The sequence below is a fragment of the Nicotiana tomentosiformis genome, chromosome 5 (genome assembly GCF_000390325.3).
Source record: "Nicotiana tomentosiformis chromosome 5, ASM39032v3, whole genome shotgun sequence".
NCBI classification, from domain to species: domain Eukaryota; kingdom Viridiplantae; phylum Streptophyta; class Magnoliopsida; order Solanales; family Solanaceae; genus Nicotiana; species Nicotiana tomentosiformis.
This window is the reverse complement of record NC_090816.1, coordinates 73,515,315-73,541,116: the sequence shown is the minus strand read 5'-3', so window position 1 is coordinate 73,541,116 and position 25,802 is coordinate 73,515,315. Positions and strand designations below refer to the sequence as shown.

The window sequence follows — 25,802 nt, the reverse complement described above, 5'->3', positions numbered from 1 at the left end:
GCAGATATACACTCTTATTTTTTTGGCCATCAATTAATACCTATACCTACACCTATATATCTTCCATTCAATCACACAATTAAAACAGCACACACAAAACACACAAAAAAAGGAGAACAACCGGAGTGGAGAAGAAACGGAAAACAGAGGAAGTGGATAAAAAAGATGTTCTGGGAGGAGCAAAAAAACAGAAAAAGAGAAAGGAACGGGAAAGGCGAAGAAAAGAAAAACTTTCAACAAAGCTTGAACCAACACCATCTCCTTCATTTCCCTTCCGTCATTGAACACAAAAAATACAGCCACTATTACTCCATTTTCTTCCACCCAAAGACCACCATAGATCACCATTTTCCTCCGCCTAAAATCACTATTTTCTTTCCTCCATTTTCAGCTATGTAAGGCCACCTTTAACCACTGAAAACCAGCACAACTAACCCCCAAAATCAGCACCTAAAATACACCCTTTAACACCCAAAACACAGCAGTAAAGCAGTAAGTCCTCATCAAAACCTCATCTTCTTCACGTCGTTTTCATCACGAAAACATCCCTTTAATCCAGCCAAAACACCAGCTGAAACACCCATCAAAACTACCAAAACCCAGCTGCCTTCTTCTACCCAAAACGACCCCAAAATCCCAGTCAAAGACCAGCTCTGAAACACCCCAAGCAGCCCCCAAAAAATGCGGCAAAACGAGATGAGTTCGAGCTCTAAAGTTGAGTCGTCGAGGTCGAGTTCAAGCTCCCTCCGTTGATTTTGGTCGAGTGTCGTTCCCTATTAAATGTCCAAATTTAGTCCAGCTTTGTTGTTTGAAGCAATTTAATATGAAGGTCCATTTTCTTCACCTTATGCTCTGAAGTTCCATTTCTTAATTACTGCTGTTGTTTCTCTTTAATTAGATATTTTCTTTTTTGTGATTTGTTAAAATATTGTTTCTCTGGTTATTCTCTTTTAATTGCTTTGTTTGCTCTTTTGATTTGTTTATTTTATTTGAAACTAGATTAATGAATGCTTGAAACTATGAATTTGTCCACTTACAAGCTAATGTGAGCATGATATTCTGATAGCTTAATAATTTCCCTTTCTAATCTGTTTGATTGTTGTCTTTTCCGATCAATTGTGTGATATGGCTAAATTGCATTATTTTGATATTTGAGAGAGAATTAGAATTGAGATTTTCCTTTGGTTTGGGGAATAGGATGGGCCATTTTCTTTAAGACAATTTGTTGGGTCTTAGGTGATGTAGAAGAGATTTGGGTCAAAAGCAGTAATTAGACTATTATTTGTTAACTTACTTGGGCCGGGTGTTCACTGGACTTGAGAGGTCAGATTTGAGGTCTTGAATAAATTTGGGCCAAATAAGATGAATTCTTCAAGGCCCACGAGAAATAATTGAATAAGCTAGCCCACCTTTCCTTAACTAGTTTACTTCATTTCTTCCAAAATAATATCTTGTCCATAATTCTTGGCCTCACAATAATCTTAAGTAAATTATGAATACGATTAGTATGCTTTAGGCACGCTATTAGTTAAATCAATCATCGTGATTATTTATACGTTCGCGTGACATGACCATAATTCCCAAACTAAAATCGAAGTATACGTTCACGCAACTTTGAGCGAAACGATCTTTATAATAATAAAGTGTTATTAATTGTGTACACGTATGCGTGGCATGATTTTTAGCGCACTAAATAAAACGGATTCACACACACGTGGTTCGTTTCAAGATAATTCCATAACGCCATAATCAAGTAATTTAAAAGCGGTGAAAGATAAAATGCACATAGGTTCTAAAACACGTAATTAAATAATTAATTAAGCCAGGTATGATTAAAGCGACCGTGCTAAAATTATGAAATTCGGGAGTGCCTCACATCTTCTCCCGGGTTAACATAATTCCTTACCCGATCTTCTGATTTTCGCGGACTTAAACAGAGTCAATTTCCTCGATTTGGGATTTTAAAATAAATTGGTGACTTGGGACACCATATTAATTATCCCAAGTGGCGATTGTAATTAAATAAATAATCCCATTTCGAATAATCTTGTTTCGATTGTCATTAGTCAATAGCTTTAGATTCTTAGTTAATTTTAGTTATTCATCATATAAATCTCAATTATTGATTCTCCTCGATAACAATCAAGTTAGAAACTACGAAAATACCGTTTAAATCCAATCCATGTGGATACAATATTATACTATACTATATTTAACTAGCGAGCATAATTTAAGTGTGTATTCGTCAAACATCCTATCATAACATCCTAGCCTCAAGGCTCGACTCAAAAGCACCACGTATTTGTCAAAAACTTGCTCACTTACTGTAACACAGAGGCCAAAGACATTACCTTTCCTTCGCAAATTATGTGAGCCTCACACTAAAGATAGAGAGTAGTTCCACACACACTAAAATTCAAGAACAAATAGCAATTCAAGATAGAGAGAATTCACTCACTCTCAGAAATAAAATTCATGCGCTACAGAAAACGTACCATAGGCTTGCCCGTAGTGTAATATTCTACTAATTCGAGCTCATTCAGTCAAAGATCAAGCATGGCTTAATTTGGTTGTAATGTAAGCTGCGGGATAAGTAGGATACATATAGATAATAGTGACTACACCTCCCTAAGTACTTTAATACATACAATTTTAAAATTAAAATCCCACACTTATTTTGAACCAAATCCCAACCTTCATACATAATAGCATCAACTCCCAATTCTTTAAGCACAAACAAGATGAGAACTACTACTAGCAAGGAATCCATTTTTTTTCTTTTCTAAGTTCTGATTTTTTTTTTCTTTTCAAGGAAACTCACTTTTTTTTCCTTTCAATTCCCTACAAGTGGCTCTCACAATTATTTCCAACAATGCACCTTTCTCCTTTTTCAATAGTTCCACTCAAAAACCCGACCATACCTCACTTAGCTTTTACAAGCTCATAACAAAATCAAGCGTTCAAGAGAGGTAGAAGGTTCAAATAGATAGTCAATTCAAACAAGGATCATGCTTGTTGTGTGGTTGCCAAATAAGTAGGATTATAGGCTCAAAGGGGATAACTAGGATACACAACAATTAGGTGGGTAAAATATATAATTAGCTCAACAAAGAAATGCCTATATCACTTCCTAGACTGAACAAGATTACTATTTCTCTTTGCAAATACACGGGGGCAAGTTCTAGACATCAACCGACATGCACAGAATATCAACAAAATCTCACACACACATTGACACATAACTCACTTAGAATCGAATCCATCCTAACTCTCTAGTCAAAGCAGTTAGGCAAAGTCAAAATCAAACAATTTAAGGCACTTATACATGAGTCAAGAACTGAGCCTAGAAATCACAACTAAGGCACTCACTACTCTCAAGGTACAACAACGTCAAGAAAAGTCATCTCCATTTAATATCATAGCACAAGACTTCACTATTCCTAATAAAAGAAAAACTAACTACTCCAGTTCAAACAAAACCCTTGGAAGAGAACCGCGGCACAAAGAAAAATCAAGGGGGAATTGTTACACTACCTAAGAAAACAAAACAAAAATAAATGGCTAAAATATTTTCTTCGACTTTAATCCCTCAAGAAGACGGCTGAGGAATTCCATCGTCGGGAAAAATTAATTTTTTTTTTCCGAACGAAATAAAAAACATATATGTACATATTTACATCATCCCCCACCCCACACTTTAAATTGTGGCCATGCCGCTGTGACACACAAATGAAAAGTAAGAGGTAAAGAAAACTTCCATGATTCATCTAGTCGGGGTTTGAATCGAAGTCGGGATCTCCTTTGCACACCCGACCGAGTACACACATCCATACTGAGAGTTTTTTTTCCGCCTTCTTTGGGTACACCCGACACTTATCAGTTTCACTCTTTCCAATTTGCTCTTTCATGGCGCCCCTTTCTCCTTCCATTTTGAAGATTAGCCTTTCATCCCCCACTTTGAGCATGAGCTGCCTTTCCTGAATATCTAGAATTTTACCCATAGCCAAGAAGGGTATTCCTAAAATCAGCGGGACCTCCCTATTCTCCTCCATGTTCACCACAATGAAGTCCATCGGGAACACAAATTTGTCTGCCTAAACCAACACATCTTCCACTATTCCTTCAGGTCTGATTGTGGTCTGATCCTCAAGCTGCAAGGAGACAGGTATCGACCTGATTTCTCCAATCTCTCCCTCCAATTTCTTGAAAATATATAAATGCATAAGATTAATAGAAGCACCTGAATCACACAAAGAATTTTTAAATTTAGTACTTCCTAAAGAGCAAAGTATAGTAAAACTCTTAGATCTCCAAATTTTTGAGGGAGTTTATTTTGCATGATGGCACTACAGTGCTCTGTGAGATTGACCACCAATGTCTTTTCCACTTTTCGATTCTTGGGCAATATCTCCTTCAAAAATTTAGCATACGCTGGCATTTGGGAAAGCACCTCTGTGAAAGGTATATTCACATGCACCTGTTTGAGCACTTCTAGAAAGCGCCCGAATTATTTGTTCAACCTTTCTCTTCTTTGCTTCTAGGGGAAAGGTGTAGAGCATGATTGTCCACCTGTCATTCTCTTCTGTCTCATTATTTGTTGCATTATCATCCTTCTTCTTTTTCTGAGATCTAATCTTCCCCTTCTTTTTCAGACCATCATCTACCATTCCTGTACCTTTTTGCACGTTATCATTTTTCTGCTCTTCCACAATCTCCACCTGTCTTTCAATCGGCTCATCGTTTTGATTTGCTATGGAATCCTCCAACTCATGCCCACTCCTTAAAGACACTGCATTTATTGTCTCTTTTTGATTTCTTTCAGTGTCAGCAGGGAGTGTCCCTGGAACCCTCTCAGACAATAGACTAGCTAGTTGCCCAACCTGTCTTTCCAGGTTTCGAAAGGCTGTGCCCAATTCTTTGATAGTTGGACATGTTCTAGTATAGCCGAGCTATGGGTTTCAAGCCTCTCATATGTCTTAATAATAAAGGCATCATTAGATCTTCCATGGTAGACTGATTAGACTTTGGAGGCTGATATTGCTACCTCTACTGATTTTGAAAACCTGGAGCTCCTTGTCCCTGGGATTTGGAGTTATTCTTGTGCCATGAGTTCAGGCCACCACTTGGTGAACTCCAAGAAAAGCTTGGGTGCCTCTGTCCCATAGAGTTAAAATTATTACCACTCTGGTAGTTGTCTCTGTCAAAGCTTCCCACAACATTTACCACTTCATCTGCAGCTAAGGCCTGACACTCATGCGTTGGATGTCCCATTCCAGAGAAATCACAAACTGGTGATGGTTGGCTCTGGACCTTGGCTAAGGTCAACTTTCTCATCTCTTTGGCCATGGCGTCTAGTTGGGCTTGCACTACTGTGTTAGAATCTACTTGATGAACCCCAACTGATTTTCTTCTATCATTACTCTCTGCAGGCCACTGGTTAGCATCTTCAGAGAGCTCATCACGAATTATAACAATCTCCTCAGGGGTCTTCTTCATTAAAGGACCTCCAACTGCAGTGTTCAGAGTTCGTCGTGAGGGAGGTTTCAGTCCCTCCTAAAAGTCTTGGAGTTGCATCCACAATTCAATCCCATTATGTTTCGGTGTCCGTCTGGAAGAAGTTGTGAATTTCCCTTCTGAATTTCACTGTTTTAGCAGTTGAGAAGTATTTGTCAAGAAACTTTTTAATCATATCTTCCCATGTCCGGATCGACCCCATTGGTAAACTACGAAGCCAGTGCTTCGAGTTATCCTTCAGTGAAAAGGGGAATGCCCTTAAATATACTGCATCTTTTGACACTCTATTGTACTGGAAGGTGTTCATGATTTCCTCAAAATCTGACAAGTGAGTGTTAGGGTCTTCATTCACCTTCCATATGAAGACAGTTGTTCTGAATAGTTTGAAGTAAGCCTTGCTTCAACTCGAAATTATTCGCTGCTAGTGGTGGAGGTCTGACACTGGACAGTCTCTAATTGTAGACTGGTCTGGCATAATCACACAGTGCTCTACCAGGCCTAGGTACCGCATTCTCGAACTGGTCTTCAACCAATGGTCGATTTAGATTGAATCTTCGACCCCCATCACCGTCGACGGTCTCATCAGCAGCTCTACGGGATGCCTCAGCTGTTATCCATGCAACTTCTTATCTCTGTTGTGCTGCCTCTCTTTCAGCTAAATCTACTTTGTCCTCACCATTTTTATCCATGTGTTCTTGGTTAAAGGTTGCCCCAAAATTTTTTCGGTGAGTTCTTTCTCTTTCCTCAACTGTCGTAGACTCTTTTCCACCTCTAGATTGTATGGAATCAATTCCTTTGAAGAAGATCAAGTCATACACCAAAGGAGTCAATCTATTGGCTGCACATGGAAGAGGAAACCCGTGAAGAATAAAATAAAATAAAATAAAAATTTCTGAATTAGCAACAAAAAACTAATTTGAACACTATCGGTTGCCAATCCCTGATAACGGCGCCAAAATTTGACGAGTGCAAAACACAACCCAAAATTAATGCTCCCTAGCCAAAGATAGTATAGTTAAATTATCTTCTTCACATGGATTGGATTTAAATAATGCTCTAGTAATTTTTGGTTTAACTACTATTCAGGATGATCAAAACTTGATTTGGAATGATTATGAACTACGATTAACTACTAAAGTAAAGCAAATGACAATTGGCTGCAAAGAACTAGAGATTAGCAGAGTTGAGTTTTTACCAATGTGAGAAATAAGGGTTTTGACAGGATAGGTGCAAGATAGCTATTTGGGATCCAACTCTAGTTTAATTCACTCTAATGTTCTAATGATTTTCACGAATTCAGTTGATGATTAGTTTAAACGTGTAGTCAAGAGTCCTCTCTCGATTAAATATTAACTCTACGAGGTGAACTAATATAAGCACTATGAAGATATGCGAGCATGCGTTAATGGATTAGTCTTCAGGAAAACGTCTCTCGAATATTCTCCTAACTTGATTTAATCAACAATTCAACAAGCTCTTTCGATTATTTAAGAGAATCACTGAATTAAACTTTACCAAATAATGCAAAGATAATCACCAAAATATTCCTCTTCGATTAAATAAATCGGTGAATAAAGTTGCAATCAATTCAAAGCTCCATAAGCGAATTCAAGCAAAGAACTAGAGTTAAAATCCACAAATATCAAATAAAATACCATATCCGTCAAACACTAAGGGAAACTACTCCATAATCATGGAGGAAGTCATCACAAATATAACTAAAGAATAAGAAAACATCAATTTAACGCTATAATGCAAACTCCCGTATTAAATTGATGGAAAGATGATGAAATCTTGTGTCTTGTAGGCTCCAATGCTCTCCCAAAGCTTCCAAGGTCAAAAGGCCCCTAAAAATGTGTATCTAGTGTATTTATACCAAGTAGGAATGAACCCGGACAAAACTACCCTCTTTGACCCGAAGTGGGAAAACCTACAAACTTTTTACACTTCATGCGTCGCACTATGCTACGTAGGGTGTGTAGCATTAGTGCAATTTGCTCGGTTGTAAACTTTCTGAACTTAGCTTGTCTGACAAAGTTTTGTACTGATGCTACGCACTATGCGTAGCATTAGTGTATTTTTCTGTCACACCCAAAAACTACAAGTCTCTGAACTTCTCAAATTTTTGACGCATATTTGCACTGATGCGTTGCACTGTGCTACGCATGGGGCGAAGCATTAGTACAAATGTCATAACCCTTGCACTTTCTTCCAATTTTTGTATGCAATGCCGGTCCACGAGCCCCGGACTTGGTCCCGGTTTAATTCCTTGGCTTTTACTCAGACTTCAAAGCTTCAATTATTCGATTTAGCTTCAGAACTTCTTCTTAACTCGGAATCATCTCCTACAAAGCATAAAACACGTAATAAGTACAAATCACCATCATTTATGCTCAAACACGCTCAAAGTGCAGTAATTAGAGTGCAGAATGCGGCTAAAACACATGTTCATTGCCTACAATCAACTATTTACTCTTGTTAGATGCTTGTAACATTGTTACACCCGATTTTGGGCATTGATTAACAGTTGTAGTTGTGTTCATACGCTATCATGGACATATGTATATTATGATACTATTTTGAGACTGGTTGCGCTTTCATATCTATATCATAAATCTGATAATGACTTAATAATTAGATTCTATTATTGTTGGTAAGTGTTGACTTGCCTAGTAAGCGAGCTGGGCACCATCACGACCTTAGATAGGATTTTAGGTCATGACAAGTTGGTATTACAACTCTAGGTTCCAAGGGTTTCACAAGTCACGAGCAAGCCTAGTAGAGTATTGTAGATCGGTATAGAGATGTCAGTATCTATTGCGAGAGTCTATAGGGATTTAGGAACTTTTGTTTTCTTGATTCCTTATCATGCGTTGAATATTGTCTAAGTCTAAATCTTTCTATTCTACTCTCTCATAGATGGTGAGAACGCATGTTTCAGTAACAACAGGTGAGCGAGACGTAGTACCAGCGGTTATAGGGAAAGACAGGCTCGAGGTAAGGCCAAGTCTCCCACCCGGGGTTGCACAGTCACAGCTAGATGTGGAGTATCCCTTGGGGCCCGTGAGTGCACTAGAGCAGTGTCGGTTGACTCAACAATGGTTCCAAGAGGCTATGGCCAAAATGGTCAGTTTCATTGATGCCTTGACTCTGGATGGAGTGGTTCCAGTTCCCCCTACCAATATCTCAGGCTGGAGGGGGAGCTGAGAGCCCTGCCACTCATACTCAGGAGTAACCAACAACAATGTTTAAGGCATATTGCCAGTTGGGGCTAGGTTGTGCCTGCTATGTCTGTTGAGGAGTAAAAGAGAATAGATAGGTTTCAGAGGCTACATCCTCCTCACTTCGAGGGTGGTTCTTCAGAGGTTGCTTAAGACTTTCTAGATAGATGTCACAAGCTAGTTTATAATTTGGGTTTGATAAAGTCCAATGGAGTGGACTTCACTACATTTCAACTGAGAGGTGATGCGAGGAGATGGTGGCAGACTTATGCGCTGGGCAAGCCAGCGGGTGAATCTCCTCTTACATGGACTTAGTTTTCGCATTTATTTTCTGAGAGGTACATCCCACTCACCAGGAGGGATGGATTGAGAGAACAATTTGAGCATCTTCAACAGGATATATGTTAGTGACCGAGTATGAGGCGAGGTTCACATAGTTTTCTCGCCATGAAGCTTTCTTGATCCCTATCATGGTAAAGAGGGCGAGGCTATTTATTGAGGGTTCGACTTATTGCATTAGTCTTGCTATGGAACGAGAGTTAGAGGTTGGGACTACATTCCATCATGTCGAGGAGATAGCCCAGAGGAGCAAGCGTATTTGTATTCCGGGGAGAGAGGCCATGATAAGGGATAGGAGGCCTCGCCATTGTGGTAGTTTCAATGGTACCTCATCTGGAAGGGGGGGGGGTCGGTTTGCTAGAGGCCATTATGGCAGGTTAGCTTATTCTACTCAGCATGTAGCACGTGGTGTAGTATCTCGACCATCATTTAGCACTCCAGTTCCATCATCTTTTAGTGCTTTTCCAGTGAATTCGTACTAGGCTTTGTCTAGTTAGGGTTCTCCTAGTGGGTACTCCGATCATCAGGGGAAGTTTCAAGTTCATCAACCTCATTCAGCCGTGGGTTGTTATGAGTGTGGAGACATCAACCATGTGAGGAAGTATTGCCCCGGGTGTGGTAAAGGCACAACTCCGCAAAGTTCTCAGTTAGTGGTTCCCGTACCAGTTGCATCACCCTTTGCATAGTCAACTAGAGGGAGAGGATATGCAATGAGAGGTCACTCTAAAGAAGGGGGTTAGGTCATTCGAGGTCCTACCAGTCGCGGACAGGCTCATTGCTATGCTTTTCCTGGTAGACCCGAGGTAGTAACCTCAGTTGCTGTGACCACATGGGTAGTTTCAGTCTGTAATAGAGATGCTTATGTGTTGCTCAATATGGGGCCTACTTATTCATATGTGTCATCATATTTTTCTTCTTATTCAGATATGCCTTGCGAATCTCCTGATATTCCTATTCATGTATCTACACCTATCGGGGATTCCATTGTGATAGATCATGTATATCGATCCTGTGTGGTCATCGATGGGGGTTATGAGACTAAGGTTGACCTTTTTTTGCTGAAAATGATAGATTTTAATGTGATTTTGGATATGGATTGACTATCTCCGTATCATTTCATTCTTGATTATCACCCTAAGACTATGACATTGGCAATGCCGGAATTACCAAGGTTGGAATGGAGGGATTCTCTTGGTCATACAACTAGTAGGGCTATTTTATTTTTGAAAGATCCGGGGAAGATTGAGAAAGGGTGTTTGGCGTACCCGGATTTTGTTAAGGATACTAGTACTGAGACTCCTACTATTAATTCATTCCAGTAGTGAGGGAACTTCCAGATGTGTTTCCTGCAGATCTACCAATCATGTCACCCGATAGGAATATTGATTTTGGCATTGATTTGATGACGGACACTCAGCCCACATCAATTCCACCGATCGCATGGCTCCAGTTGAGTTAGAGAAATTGACGGAGCAATTGCAGGAGTTGATGGATATGGGATTCATTAGACTGTGTTTCTTCTTGGGGTGCGCCAGTGTTGTTTGTGAAGAAGAAGGATGGTTCTATGTGTATGTACATTGATTACAAGCAGTTGAACAAGGTTACTATAAAGAACAAGTACCCATTACCTCGTATTGATAACTTGTTTGATCAGCTTCAGGGCGCCAGTGTATTCTCTAAGATTGAATTGAGATTAGGTTATCACTAGTTGAAGATTAGGGCTTCGAATATCTCTAATACGACTTTCAGGACTAGTTATGGACATTATGAGTTCTTGGTGTTGTCCTTTGGTTTGACTAATGCTCTAGTAGCTTTTATGCACTTGATGAACAGTGTGTCTCAACAATATTTGGATTGTTTTGTCATTGTATTCATTGATGATATCTTGGTATATTCCCGTATTAGGGAGGATCATAAGCATCATTTGGGGATCGTGCTTTAGATTCTGAGGGAGAAGAAGTTATACGCTATGTTTTCCAAGTGCGAGTTTTTGTTGGATTTGGTTGCATTCTTCGGCCTCGTGGTGACCATCAAGGTGGGTCCGAAGAAGATTGAGGGGGTTCGGGGGTGGCCTAGTCCTTAGACAACTATGTAGATTAAGAGTTTTTTGGGTTTGGTTGGCTAATATCGCCATTTTATGGAGGAATTTTCATCTATTATAGCCCTATTTACCAAGTTGACTTAGAAAGGTGTTCCTTGTAGATGGTTTAATGAGGGTGAGGGGAGCTTTTAGAAGCTCAAGACTTCTTTGACTACAACTCCAATGTTAGTGTTGCCCACAAGTCCAGGGTCTTACAAAATATATTGTGATGCTTCGCTCGTTGTTCTTGGTGCGTTGTTGATGCTGGATGGTAAGGTGATTTCCTATGCACCACGGCAGTTGAAGCTCCATGAGAAGAATTATCCAATTCACGATTTGGAGTTTGGAGCTATTATGCATGCACTTAAGATTTTGAGGCATTACTTGTATGATGTGTCATGTGAGTTTTACACTGATCATCGAATCCTTCAAAATTTGTTCAAGAAGAAGGATTCGAATTTGAGGAGGTGGTTGGAGTTGTTGAAGGATTATGACATCACTATATTGTATCATCCGGGTAAGGCAAATATGATAACGGATGCTTTGAGTAGCATGATGGAGAGTATATGGAGTTTGCTATTTATTCTAGTTTTGGAGAGGCCTTTTGCTATGCATATTTAGGCTTTGGCCAATGGATTTGTTAGATTGGCTATTTTCGAGCCTAATATAGTTCTTTTTGTGTTATTGCACAATCGTCCTTGTTTGAGCACATTAAGGCTCGTTAGTATGATAATCCCTATTTTTTTGTCCCTAAGGGCACGGTGTTGCGAGGTGATGCTAAGGAGGTGGTCATTGGTGATGATGGTGTATTGCGACTCCATAGTCGGATTTGTGTTCCTAATGTGGATAATTTGAGGGAGTTGATTCTTGAAAAGGCTCACAGTTCGAGCTATTCTATTCATCTAGGTAATATGAAGAAGTATCATGATTTAAAGCAACATTATTGGTGGTGAAGGATAAAGAAAGACATTATTGGACATGTTTCACGGTGTTTGAATTGTCAGCAATCGAGTATGAGCATCAGAGACCAAGTGGTTTGCTTCAGAGGTTAGATGTATCAGAGTAGAAGTGGGAGTGCATTACTATGGATTTTGTGATAGGATTGCCACAGACATTGAGGAAGTTTGATGCTATTTGGGTCATTATGGATAGGTTGACCAAGTCTACATATTTCATTCCGGTCATGTCTTCTTACACTTACGAGAAGTTGGCTCAGACTACATTAGAGAGATTGTACATTTACATGGTGTGCCTGTTTCTATCATTTTAGATCGGGGTACTTGTTCACATCGTATTTTTGGAGAGCTGTTCAGTGAGAGTTTGGCATACAGGTGGAGCTTAGCACTATATTTTACCCACATACTTATGGTCAGTCATAGCGGATTATTCGGATCCTTGAGGAAATGTTAAGAGCCTGCATTATTTGGAGGCCATTGGAATCATTTTCTACCATTCACGGAGTTTTCTTACAACAACAGCTACTAGTCCAGTATCCAGATGGCTCCGTATAAGGCATTTTTTAAGAGACGGTGTCGTTATCTAGTTGATTAGTTTGAGCCTAGGGAGGCTAGGTTGTTGGGTATTGATTTGGTTCGTCATGCTTTGAAGAAGGTGAAGTTGATTCAGGAGCGGCTTCATACAACACAATCCAGGCGGAAGAGTTATGCTAATAGAAAGATTCGTTATATAGAATTCATAGAGGGAGAGAAGGTACTTCTGAGGGTTTCTTCTAATAAAAGCGTGATGATATTCGGGAAGAAGTTCAAGTTGAGCTCTAGGTATATTGGTCAATTTTAGATTTTAGAGAGAGTTGGTGAGGTGGCTTACAAGCTTGCTTTGCCACCCAGCTTGTTGGGAGTTCATCTGATAGTCCATATTTTCATACTTCAGAAGTATCATAAAGACATGTCACGTGTGTTAGATTTTAGTTCAGTGTAGTTGGATGAGAACCTAGCTTATGAAGAAGAGCCAGAGGCCATCATGGATAGGCAGGTTCAGAAGCTGCGGTAGAAAGAGATTACATTAGTGAAAGTTCAATGGAGAGGTAAACTGGTCGAGGTAGCAACTTGGGAGACCGAGCATGATATGTGGAGCATATATCCTCATATATTTTGGATCACACATATGATTCTAAACCCATTTGATCACAAGCGTTTGTTTAAGAGTGGTCGAATATAGCGACCTTACCGACCATTTAGAGTATTGGAGCCCCGTTCCCCTATTTTGATGCTTTCCATAGTTTCATTTAATGTTTTATGATTTGTGGGGATGGTTGGTTTGGTTTGGTTTCAGGAAGGTGTGAAAGTGAATTGGAACACTTTGTTCTATTTTGGAAGCTTAAGTTATAAGAATTGACCAAGGATTGGCTTTTGAATAAATGACCTCGAATTGGTGATATGATGATTCTAATAAGTTCATATGGTAATTTTGGACTTGGGCATATGTTCGGACTTGGTTTAGGAGATTCCTAGAAGATTTTTGACTCTATTTATCGTAAGTTGGTAATTTGACGAAATGGAGAATTCATAGGTTTGATCGATAATTTACTTTGATTTTATCTTAATACGTTTGGTGTTCCGGGACTTTTGAATAGGTTCATTTGGTTGAATGAAACTTGTGTACAAATTTTGGTTGAGATTCGAGGTATTTAGGCATCAATCAGATACTTGGTTGGAAGTTTAGATGTTCTTGAACTTAAAAGAAGTTCAACTTGTGGTTTGATCTTTGATTCTTGGATGTAGTGTTTTAATGTGTTTGCAGGCCTTGTGTCACGACCCAAAATTCCAACCGAAGGGTCGTGATGGCGCTTAACCTTACTTGCTAGGCAAGCCAACACATAACAGTAAATAAAGAAGCAATACTAAACATTTAGCAACATTTTATCATAGATAAAGAGTAAAAGTTCCTATAACAACATAATAAATCTAAAACCATCATCTGACATAACAATCTCCCAAGACTGGTGTCATTGAGTACATGAGACCTAATGAGTACTAAATATAATGTTTGAAAAGAATACAATGTTGTCTAATACAATTAAATAGTAATAGAGACAATGGATAGGTGATTTCAAGGCCTACGAACGAGTATGAAACACTACCTCGAATCTCCTGACTGGTAACGACTCAGCACCTCTCAAGACTCTGCTGGTATCAATGCCTGAATCTGCTCAAGAAGTGTAGAAGTATAGTATGAGTATAACCGACCCAAGGTACTCAGTAAGTGTTGAGCTAACCTCGACGAGGTAGTGACGAGGCTAAGACAAAACACCTACTTTATAAACCTATGTGGTTAATAAGCAATAGAACAAATAAGAACATAACAAGATAAATTATCAGAGAAACAATAAGAGTAAGTATGAGAAATAGTAAAAGGAGTAATTAAAGGGAATAACCATCATGCTTCCCAATATCACAACCAAACCTGTGTCCACAACTCAAATCCAAAAGAATAACATATAGTCGAGTCAACAAATCGACAAAAACAAAGAAATGAGTAGAAATATCATAAAAAATAGAACGGAAATACTCCATGTGCATATATCACTCATCCTCAAAGGCACGGAAATACTCGTCATGTAATATCTCTCAACCTCACAACATTGAAAGACTTGTCGTACAATATATCTCAACCTCATAGCAAGTAAATACTCATCGTGCATAATCACTCATCCTCACAGCAAGGAAACTCCCTTCTTTCATAATCACTCATCCTCACCAAGCATATGTAAATAAATACCAAGCAAGGTGAGAAGCATAAATAATATTAAGGAGAGTGATTAAACATAATATGCCGTGTAAGAAATAATCATGGCCGTTGCAGCAATAGATGAACCAACATTTCAAGAACTATAATGTCCAAATATCTCAACAAATCTTAAATATAGTTAGTAGCATGTATATGAATAAACAAGTAACTTCACGAACTAACTAAAGCATATGAGAAATAATACATGAAGCAAACAAGGCATAAATAACGTTAGATCTACCCGCATGCTTTAACCATGTCAAATACATATACACTCGTTACCATGCATATACGTCGCCCCTAACACATATAGCACGTAGAAAATAGACCACAAATGGAATCTAATTCGCTCAAATTAAGGTTAACCAATACACTTACCTCCTTCCAAAACAAGTCAACCCTCAAATATCGCTATCCCTTTAGCACAAGCCTCCAAACAACTCGAATCTAGCCAAATATTACTCAAATAAGTCAAAAACGCTTTAGAAACTATCCTACTATAAAAAAGTTCAACCTTTATCATATTGAAAAGGTCAACAAAATGTTAACCCGGGCCCACTTGGTCGAAGTCCGAAATCAAGATCAAATCTTGATTACCCATTCTTCCCGAGTCCAAATATGTCGTTTGTATCAAATCAGACCTCAAATCGAGGTCTAAATCCCCATAATTAGTTCTCTTAAATATTTTCCCAAAACCCCAATTCATACACATCAAATTTCTAGATTTAAGGGTGAAAATCTACGAGAAATCATGGAATTAAGTCAAAACTAAGTCAAAATTACTAACCTTAGAAGTTGGGGTGGTAATCCTCTCAAAAAATCTCCTCCATCCGTAGCCTAGGTCTCAAGAATGAAAGTGGCTAAATCATGATGTTTTGCACTTTTACCCTGGTTTCAGGTGTTCTTCGCGTTTCGATGCACCTCCCGCTTTCGCGAAGGCTAATGGTGAACTGACCATCGTGTTTGTGCAAGTTGCTTTGCTTTCACGAAGGCCATTCCCCCCTTGCCTCTGCATTCACGACCCCACTATCACGTTCGTGATGAAGAAAATCCACCCAGCCCCAAAATTCTACGCGTTCGCGTAAGAGCGATCACATTCACGAGGGCAAACTCCCCCGAGCCTTCGCGTTCGTGGTCAGCCCTCCATGTTCGCGGAGTGTAAATTTCCCCCAATCCTAAATCTCCCTATGCGAACACGAGATAGCTCCGCGTTCGCGATGCGCAATGATCCAATAGCATAACAACTACGGCAATTTGTGCAAAAATGGCAGGAAACCACCCCAAAACTCACTCGAGCCCCAGTCCAAACACCACAACAAGTATATAAATGTAATGACCCAACAAGTCATTTCGAGTATAAGAACCCCATTCCTCTATTTAATATTTTTAGTATGTGTGTTGATATTTTATGACTTGCGGGGATGGGTGATTTGGTTTTCATGGGGTTCGAGAGTAATTTGTAACACTTGGTTTTATTTTAGAAGTTTTAAGTTGGAAGAGTTGAATAAGGTTTGATTTTTGACTAAAAGACCATGGAATTGGGATGTTGAGGATTCTGATAGGTTCGTATGGTGATTATGGACTTAAGTGTATATTCAGATTTTGATTTGGAGGTTCCTACAAGATTTTGACTCTATTTGTCAAAAGTTGACAATTTGAAGAATTGAAGAGTTTATAAGTTTGACCGATAATTGACTTTGATGATACCAGACTCTTATTGTTGTACCTCAACTTTCGATATGTTCGTGTTGTCGTATGAAACTTTTATGCAAAGATTGGTTGAGATCCAAAGTGGTTAGGCTTGAATCAAATGCTTGGTTGGATGATTAGACGTGCTTGAATTTAAGATAAATTCAACTTGTGATTTAATCTTTGATTCTTAGATTTAATGATTCTGTATATGTGGTTGGGGAGGCCTTGGATAGGTCTGGGTAGTCTTTACAGACTTGATGGTATGATTGGACGGGGTCCCACGTGACTTAGGTGAGTTTCAGACCACCCAAAGCATTTTTAGAGTTGCAGATTTTTCTAGTGTCTAATGTGCTTCGCGATCGCGGAGAAGGTCTTGCGATAGCAGAGGGTTATTTTGGAGCTGGGAAGTTATTCATTGCGTATGCGATGGGGCAGTCGCATTAGCGATGGGGGAGTTGGGAACTGGGGGAAGGCCTTCGCATTCACAAGAGGGTGGTCGCATTCGTGGAGCAGTTTGGGTAGGAAGGCATCACATTTACGAGGCTATTGTCGCATTCTCGAAGGTATAGCAAGCGAGGCTTCCCGATCATGGGGGTGCTTCCACGATCACGAAGGAGGAATTTTTGGAGAGGCTGGTTTGAGCTTTGCAAATGCGATGCTTAGGCAGCATTCACGATGAGTACCCCAGGGCAATATTTATATGAGGATTTTAGGATTTTAGCCCATTCTCTCATATGTTGAACCCTAGACTTGAAGAGGAGCGATTTGTTTAAGGAGCTTTACAAGACTAAAGGGTAAGTGATATTTACTCATTTGTCATTATATTTCAAGAATCTACATGGATTATTAACACCCAAAATATGAAAATTTGGGGTTTTTGCCTACAACTTAAGAGAGTAAATATTGAGGTTTTGAGCTATGATTCGGACTTGGTTTCAAAAACCAAACATATATTTGAACTCGTGGGGTTATGGGTGATCAGGTTCTACCCCTTAACTTAGGTTTTGACCATGTGGCCCCTGGTTGACTTTTGTTGACTTTTTTGAAATTGATTAAAAATTAAAACTCTATTATTTGGAATTGATTCCTATGACGTTATTTGACTCTATTAAGTTATTTTTTTGCTAGATTCGAGCTAGGTGGAGGTGATTGCTATAGGAAAGGAGATTTTGGAGGGTTGATTAGGCTTACTAAGGTAAGTATCTTGCCTAACATTATTGTGAGGGACTAATCATTGGGAGATGACCTTGTTTGCTCAATTGTAATTTGTGGGAAGCAACGTATATGTGAGGTGATGAACGTACATACAGGACATGTGCTATATATGATTCTTGCTCAATTGTAATCATTAGGGTTTTATTATACCTTGTTTTGTTGTGTGCCTTCTATGATTCATGTTCAAATTAATTGTATGCCTACGTGAGCTATTCCTTTCATTATAGTATCCATCTTTAGGATTACAACTTTGTAATTGGCCAAGATTAGCTATTTGTGAAATTGTTGTTATACTTGATTTAGCCATAGTCATACTTTAGATCTTGAGCACACATCTGCACTTTTATTTATCATATTTTTATGCATCTTATTGATTATTTTTGAGCATATGCCTCTTTAAAGATTAACTATTATTTTAGATTGTTATGATTATGGCATATTTGGACATGTTGAGCGGATTGATTTGGCTATGACACGAGGTTTTTGTCGTGCGGTCATTGTGATATTTTTACTCTTCTTGCTTGGGGTTTCTCATATGTAGTTGAGGTGACATAGTCACTACTATGGCATGAGGTCATTGCCGTGCAGCGTGTGGATATGGATCCGCCCCCTAAAGTCTCCGCCTCTCATGTTTCGCTATTGATGGCATACACGCAGTTTGTGAGAAATTGACAGGTTTCTAGTTGATTGTGATATGGGATCCGATGTGATGAGTTTTGAGCATAAAGGTGGACGCTTTGACCATTTAAGTGAATCCTTTATGCGTTTTCATGCGTTTTCATGCATTTTCTATGCTTTCTAATCCCTTATACCTTTTCATGCCTTTTCTATGCTTTCTATGTTGAATGCTAACATGCTACTTGATGCATCTATTATGTGATTTTGACTTGTTAGTCTAGATAGAATTATCCATGTTGAGTCGATATTTCTTGCTATGATCTTTGACGATATTGTATCTCTTTTCACAGTGTTGTGAATAATTATGAACTATACAGATTTATTTCATTAGTAGGTATCACATGACTTGAAACTCATCACTACTTCATCGAGGTTAGTCTTGATACTTACTGAGTATAAGTTTCCCGTACTCATACTACACTTTTGCATATTTTTGTGCAAATCCAAGCATTGGCAGTAGTGAACTTTAGGAGGGAGCCTAGTAGCAATCAGTGGAGACCCGAGATAGTGCTGCATGATCATTCGTAGAACCTTGGAGTCCTCTTCCCATGCTTTCATACTGTTATCTATATTCAAACAGTATTGTATAGTGAGAGATTTCATTATACTTTGTTTTAGAGCTCAAGACTCCGTACTATCAGGTTTTGAGTAGTTGGTGTTGTAGTATCTTTATACATCCCGTTGTTGAAAGATTTATTCCGCAATTTATGTTATTTCTACTATATTATATCTTGTTTTGTTTGTTTTGATCTATGTTACATTTTGGCTTACTTAGCATTGGGCATTCGGTACCATCATGACTGTTGGTGGAATTTTGGGTCGTGACAAAGTTTGTATCAGAGCTCTAGGATCATGGGTTCTACGAGCCTTGAGTATTTCTAGTAGAATCATGTGGATCGGTATGGAGACGTTTGTGCTTATCTTCGAGAGGCTACATGACAAATAGGAAACTTCACTTTATTCCTTCTCTATCGTGTGACTTTATTTCATCCTAAAGTTTGAATCTTTGCTATTTTATTTTCTCATAGATGGTGAGAACATATTCTTTCACAGCAGCTCAGTAGGAGACAATACCCTAGGCAAGAGCCGGGAGAGGTAGGGGTCGGGGCAAGGTTAGAGGGCAAGCCAAAGCACGTATGGTTGCACCTGTGAGAGATGAAGCACCTGTAATTCGTTGTGCTCGTGCTAGATCAGTTTCTGAGGAGCCAACTTTGTAGCTCCAGTAGCGTAGCAGGCTCCAATTAATGTTGTTCCACTGGGTCCGGCTCAGGTTCCCAAGGGCTTTAATGCTACACTTAAGCTTCATGACACTATGGTCTTGGATGACTCGGTCGGTCGTTTTGAATGTTGTAGCTCTGTTCCCCCTATTTACTACTTATACTATGCTAAATTGTGTTATGTGACTTGACGGGATAGTCGGTTTGGTTCCGGAGATATTTCGGATTGAGTTGAGATACTTAGTCTCATGGTTGAAAGCTTAAGTTGAAAAGGTTGACCGGATGTTGACTTATGTGTAAATGGCTCCGAAATGGAGTTTTGACAGTTTCGATAACTCAGTTGGATGATTTTGGACTTAGGAGTAAGTCCGGATACTGATTTGGAGGTTCGTATTTGATTTACGCTTGAAATAGCGAAAGTTGGAAAATTAAAAAGTTTTGAAAATTGAGAAGTTTGACTGAGAGTTGACTTCGTGGTTACGAGGCTTGGATTTTGGTTCTGGGAGTTGGAGTAGGTCCATTGTGTCATTTATGATTTGTGTGCAAAATTTTAGCTCAATCGGACTTGATTTGATAGGTTTCGGCATCGATTATAGAAGTTGGAATTCCTAGTTTTCATTAGGCTTGAATTGAGGTGCGATTCGTGTTTTTGATGTGATTTGAGGGCTCGTCTAAGTTCGTATCGTGCTTTAGGACTTGTTGGTGTGTTTGATTGAGGTCTCGAGGGCCTCGGGTTGGTTTCGGATGGTTAACGGATCAAATTTTGGACTCGAGAAAATGCTGAAGAGTTCTGGACTGGTGTAATCGCACTTGCGGAGGTCATGGTCGCAGGTGCGAGGCCGCATATGCATGGTGGACATCACATAAGTGGCCTGGAAGGAAGTGGGAAGTGGTCGCAGGTGCGAGGTTATTTTCCGCACTTGCGTGGTCGCTAATGCGGCGTATTGGGCGCAAAAGCGCGAGTTGGGTCAGCTGGGGGACTTGCGCAGGTGCGATGGTATATCCGCACCTGTGAGAGCGCATATGCGAAAAAGGTCGCACAGGTGCGGGAGCATGAGTCTCCGGGAGAACCGCAAAAGCGGAGGATTTGTCGCTTCTGCGACACCGCAGATGTGGGTAAGTTTGTCGCAAGTGCGAAAAGCCCTGGACAGAATATAAACGTTGGGTTCCGAGGTTTTTATTATTTCTTGACTTTGCAAACTCGGATTAAGGCAATTTTTGAGAGGGAATTTGAAGGGTTTCTTGAGGTAAGTCACTTGTGATCATTTTTATTCAATAATATTATTTCCCCATTGAATTTCCCACCTAGTTTATGTGTTTTTAGGTGGAATTTTGGGGTTTTAAGGCTAGGGATTTGGAGAGTTTAATTTGGGGATTTGAGCGGTGATTTGGTATCGGAATTTTATAAATTTGGTATGGTTGGACTCGTGGTTGAATGGGCTTCCGGATTTTGAAACTTTTATCGAATTCCGAGACGTGGTCCGGGGGTCGACTTTTGAGTTGACTTTTTGACTTATGATTAAGAACTTAGTATTTTCTTACGAAATGGATTCCTTTAGCTCGTGTTGATTGTATCAAATTGTTTGTGGCTAGATTCGAGACATTTGGAGGTCGATTCGCTAGGCAAGGGCTTATTGGAGTAGTGATTTGCACGGTTTGAGGTAAGTAACACTTCTAAACTTAGTTCTGAGGGTATTAAACATCGAATTACGTGTTATGTGATTGGTGTTGAGGTGACGCACCTGCTAGGTGACGGGCGTGTGGGCGTGCACCGTAGGAATTGTGACTTGGTCAATTCCATGGAACTGTATAGTTGAAAAATCTTGTCGTTATCCGTATATTCTCCCTGTGTTAGAGAAATTGAGCTGCAAGTCATGTTAGAAATCATGCTTAGGCTACATACTGGTACTGTTGGGACCCACATAAGTCGTGTTGCATGTTGAATTATTTGTTTAAATTACAATTATGCACTCAGTCACAGCTATTATTTGCATATCATATCTTAGTTTGTTGCCATTTATTGATACATCATATCATCATTGTTTGGGCTGATTATCATGATTTTTGTGAGCCCGAGAGACTGGAGAGATTGATGACTGAGTGAGGTCGAGGGCCTGATTGTGAGGATATTTATGGGATCGGGCTGCACACGACAACATGTTTTATTGATTAATGCCATGATTGGCTTATTGTAGCGCTTGGGCTGGATTTGCCCCTCCGGAGTGTGCACACCTATAGTGAGCGCAGGTACTTACTAAGTGCGAGTGTGAGTGCCGAGCGATATGGAGGATTGAGTGACTGTGAGGATGGAGTGACTGTGAGGAACGAGTGACTGTGAGGATAGAGTGAATATGAGGTCTGAATGATTGATACTGTGAGAGTATGCATATGGTTTCATCACTGTTTTGTACTACAGTTGGCATACATAGCTGACATGTAGATATCGAGATGTACCATATCTTGTTTCAATTAAACTTGACATATCTTACAAATTTGAGCTTTAACTGTTAAACATGGAAGCATGCCAACATTTCTGTACTGAAATTCTATAATTGAACGGTACTTATGAAGCTCGTTACTGCTTTCAGCCCAATAGTTAGACTTGTTACTTACTGAGTTGGTTGTACTCACGCTACACCCTACACTCTATGTGCAGATCCAGGTGTTTCCTGACATGGTGGTTGCGGATTCTCAGAATTTACAGTCACTCGGAGATTTTTCGAGGTAGCTGCCCTGGCGTACGCAGACCTTCACTCTCCTCCCCTATCCCTCAGTTTTACTTATTCAGTTTCTTGTATCTTAGAATGTGTATCAGACTTTGTTTTCGTATAGATGCTCATGTACTCAGTGACACACTGGTTTTGGAAAACTTCTGTATCAAGTCGTGACAGTTTTATCCAGTTTTATGAGATTTTTACTTATTTAAACTTGTTTTAGTATATTTTAAATTTGAAAGTGTTGGTATGTCTGAGTTGTCGGCTTGCCTAGTATTATGATAGGCGCCATCACGACAGGTTGAGTTTTGGGTCGTGACAAGTTGGTATCAGAGCTTAGGTTGCATAGGTCTCACGAGTCATGAGTAGGTTTAGTAGAGTCTTGCAGATCGGTACGGAGACGTCTGTACTTATCTTTGAGAGGCTGCCGAATCCTTAGGAAATCTTCACTTTCTTGCATTCTTCTCGTGTGAATTTGTTAATTCCAGGAACTAAACTTCTATTATTCTATTCTCTCATAGATGTTGAGGACACGTGCTACCGGACCAGACGGACAACCACCAGTACCACCGGCTAAAGCCACGAGAGGCTGGGGCCGCGGTAGGGGCCGAGGTGCAGCTCGTACAGCAGTTAGAGCAACACCTGCAGATCCACCAGTTACTCCTGCTCAGGAGCAGGTTCCAGATGTGGTTGAGTTAGTGGGGCCAGCTCAGGCACCAGCTGTGCCCATAGTGATTCCAGGCCTTCAGGAGGCTTTGGCTCAAATATTGACTGTCTGTACTAGCCTTGCTCAGGCAGTTTCTGTTCAAACTGCCCCAGCCACTTCTTAGGCCGGGGGAGGTACACAGACTACCGCCCCCATACTCCAGAGTAGGGGATATAGGGACTTTAGACATCAGGGGTATTACAAGCCCAGTCGGTTGCAGTTGCTCAGGCCCAGGTGGGTCCCATTATAACTGATGAGGAGCAAAAGCGGCTAGAGAGATTTGGGATGCTCAGGCCTCCATCATTCAGTGGGGCTGAGTTAGAGGATGCCCAAGACTTCTTGGATAGATGCCAGTAGATTCTTCGCACGACGGGTATTCTGGAGGCTAGTGGATTCTCCTTTACTACTTTTCAGCTATCAAGGGCTGCCTTCAGATGGTGGGAGGCCTATGAAAGGAGCAGGCCAGTCAGTGCTGCACCACTTTCATGGCATGAGTTCTCCGTTCTCTACTTGAAGAATTTTATGCCACAGACCCGTAGGGAGGAGCTGCGTAGACAGTTTGAGCAGCTACGTCAGGATGGCATGTCTGTGACCCAGTATGAGATGAGATTTTCAGAGTTGGCTCGTTACACGGTTTAGTTAGTTCCCACTGAGAGGGAGAAGATTAGGAGGTTCATTGATGGCCTCCACTATTAGTTGTGTTTTGTTATGACTCGGGAGAGTGTATCGGGTGCTAGGTTCGACGAGGTGGTTGATATTGCTCGGAGCTAGAGATGGTCCGTAGTCAGGAGCGTAAGGAGAGGGAGGCCAAGAGGCCTCGTGGTTTAGGTGGTTTTAGTGTTGTTCCTTTTGGGAGGAGGCAGTCCTACCACAGTAGGGTCGTCCTTATAGGCCCGCTCAGATGGCTCGTCCAGTCCATCGTGGTGCATCAGCTAGCCATGGCTCGTACAATGCTCGTCCGGGTCAGTCATCTCTCAGTGCTCTTCCAGCTTAGAGTTCATCCCGTGCTCCATCGGTTTAGGGTTCATCTATGCCAGGTCCTTCTAGCAGTTACTTTGGTACTCGAGGCCCGATTCAGTCCCCACTACCACCAGCGGGGAATTACTTCGAGTGCGGGGAGTTTGGGCATATGTGGAGACAGTGTCCTCGTCGTCCAGGAGGTCCAGTTCAGTAGAGGTGTCATGTTATGACTTCCGCACCAGTTACTTTACCATCTGCCTAGCCAGCTCGGGGTGGGACCCAGACAGCTAAAGGTCGCCCTAGAGGGGGAGGCCGATCAGGTGGTGGTCAGGGCCGATTCAATTCTATTCCTTTCGGGCCAGATGTTGTTACTTCAGATGCAGTGATCATAGGTATTGTCTTAGTATGCCATAGAGAAGCTTCCATATTATTTGACCCTAGTTCTACTTATTCCTATGTATCATCCTATTTTACTTGTTATTTGGATATGCCCCGTGAGTCCTTAGTTTCACCTGTTCATGTATCTATGCCGGTAGACGATACTATTATTGTGGACCGTGTATATCGATCATGTGTAGTGACTATTGGGGGATTGTAGACTACAATTGATCTCTTATTTCTTAGTATGGTCAATTTCGACGTGATATTAAGTATGGATTGGTTGTCTCCATGTCATGTTATTCTGGATTGTCACACTAAAATCGTGACGTTGGCGATGCCGGGGTTGCCAAAGATCGAGTGGAGAGGTTTTCTAGATTATGTTCCCAGCAGGGTGATTTCTTACTTAAAGGCCCAACAGATAGTTCAGAAGGGTTGTCTGCCATATTTGGCCTTTTTGAGCGATGTTGGTGTTGATACCCCTACTATTAATTCTGTTCTGATGGGGCGAGACTTTTCGGATATGTTTCTTGCAGACATGCCGGGCATGCCACCCGACAGGGATATTGATTTGGTGCCGGGCACTCAGCCCATTTTTATTCCTCCGTATCGTATGGCACCAATTGAGTAGAAGGAATTGAAAGAGCAGCTTCAGGAACTTCTTAATAAGGGGTTTATTAGGCCTAGTGTGTCACCTTGAGGTGCACAAGTTCTGTTTGTTAAGAAGAAGCATGGTACTATGTGGATGTGCTCGACTATAGGTAGTTGAACAAAGTTACAATCAAGAAAACGTATCCTTTTCCGCGCATTGATGATCTATTTGACCAACTTCAGGGAGCGAGGGTATTCTCTAAGATTGATTTGAGGTCTGGGTATCACCAGTTGAACATTCGGGACTCGGATATTCTAAAGACGGCATTCAGGATCCGTTATGATCCTTATGAGTTCCTTGTGATGTATTTTGGGCTGACCAACGCCCAACATCATTCATGCATCTGATGAACAATGTATTTCAGTCATATCTCGACTCGTTTATCATAGTATTTATTGATGATATCCTGGTGTATTCACGTAGCCAGGAGAAGCATGCCCAGTATTTGAGGATTATATTACAGTGGCTACGGGAGGATAAACTTTATGCCAAGTTCTCCAAGTGTGAGTTTTAGCTTAGTTCGGTGGCATTCTTGGGGCACGTGGTGTCCAGTGAGGGATTAAGGTGGATCCAAAGAAGATAAAAGCGGTTTAGAGTTGGCCCAGACCGTCCTCAGCTACTGAGATTCAGAGATTTCTCGGCTTGGCTGGTTATTATCGTCGCTTCGTGGAGGGTTTCTCGTCTATTGC

General features: G+C 40.5%; 1 long non-coding RNA gene across 1 annotated transcript; it reads left to right on the top strand.

The window, feature by feature from the left end:
- The first annotated feature begins 58 nt into the window (after positions 1-58).
- LOC138891537 (uncharacterized) lies at positions 59-22,630 on the top strand. The gene is made up of 2 exons (XR_011407856.1): positions 59-829; positions 22,360-22,630. It is a non-coding gene; the product is annotated as an uncharacterized lncRNA (long non-coding RNA).
- The last annotated feature ends 3,172 nt before the right edge of the window (positions 22,631-25,802 follow it).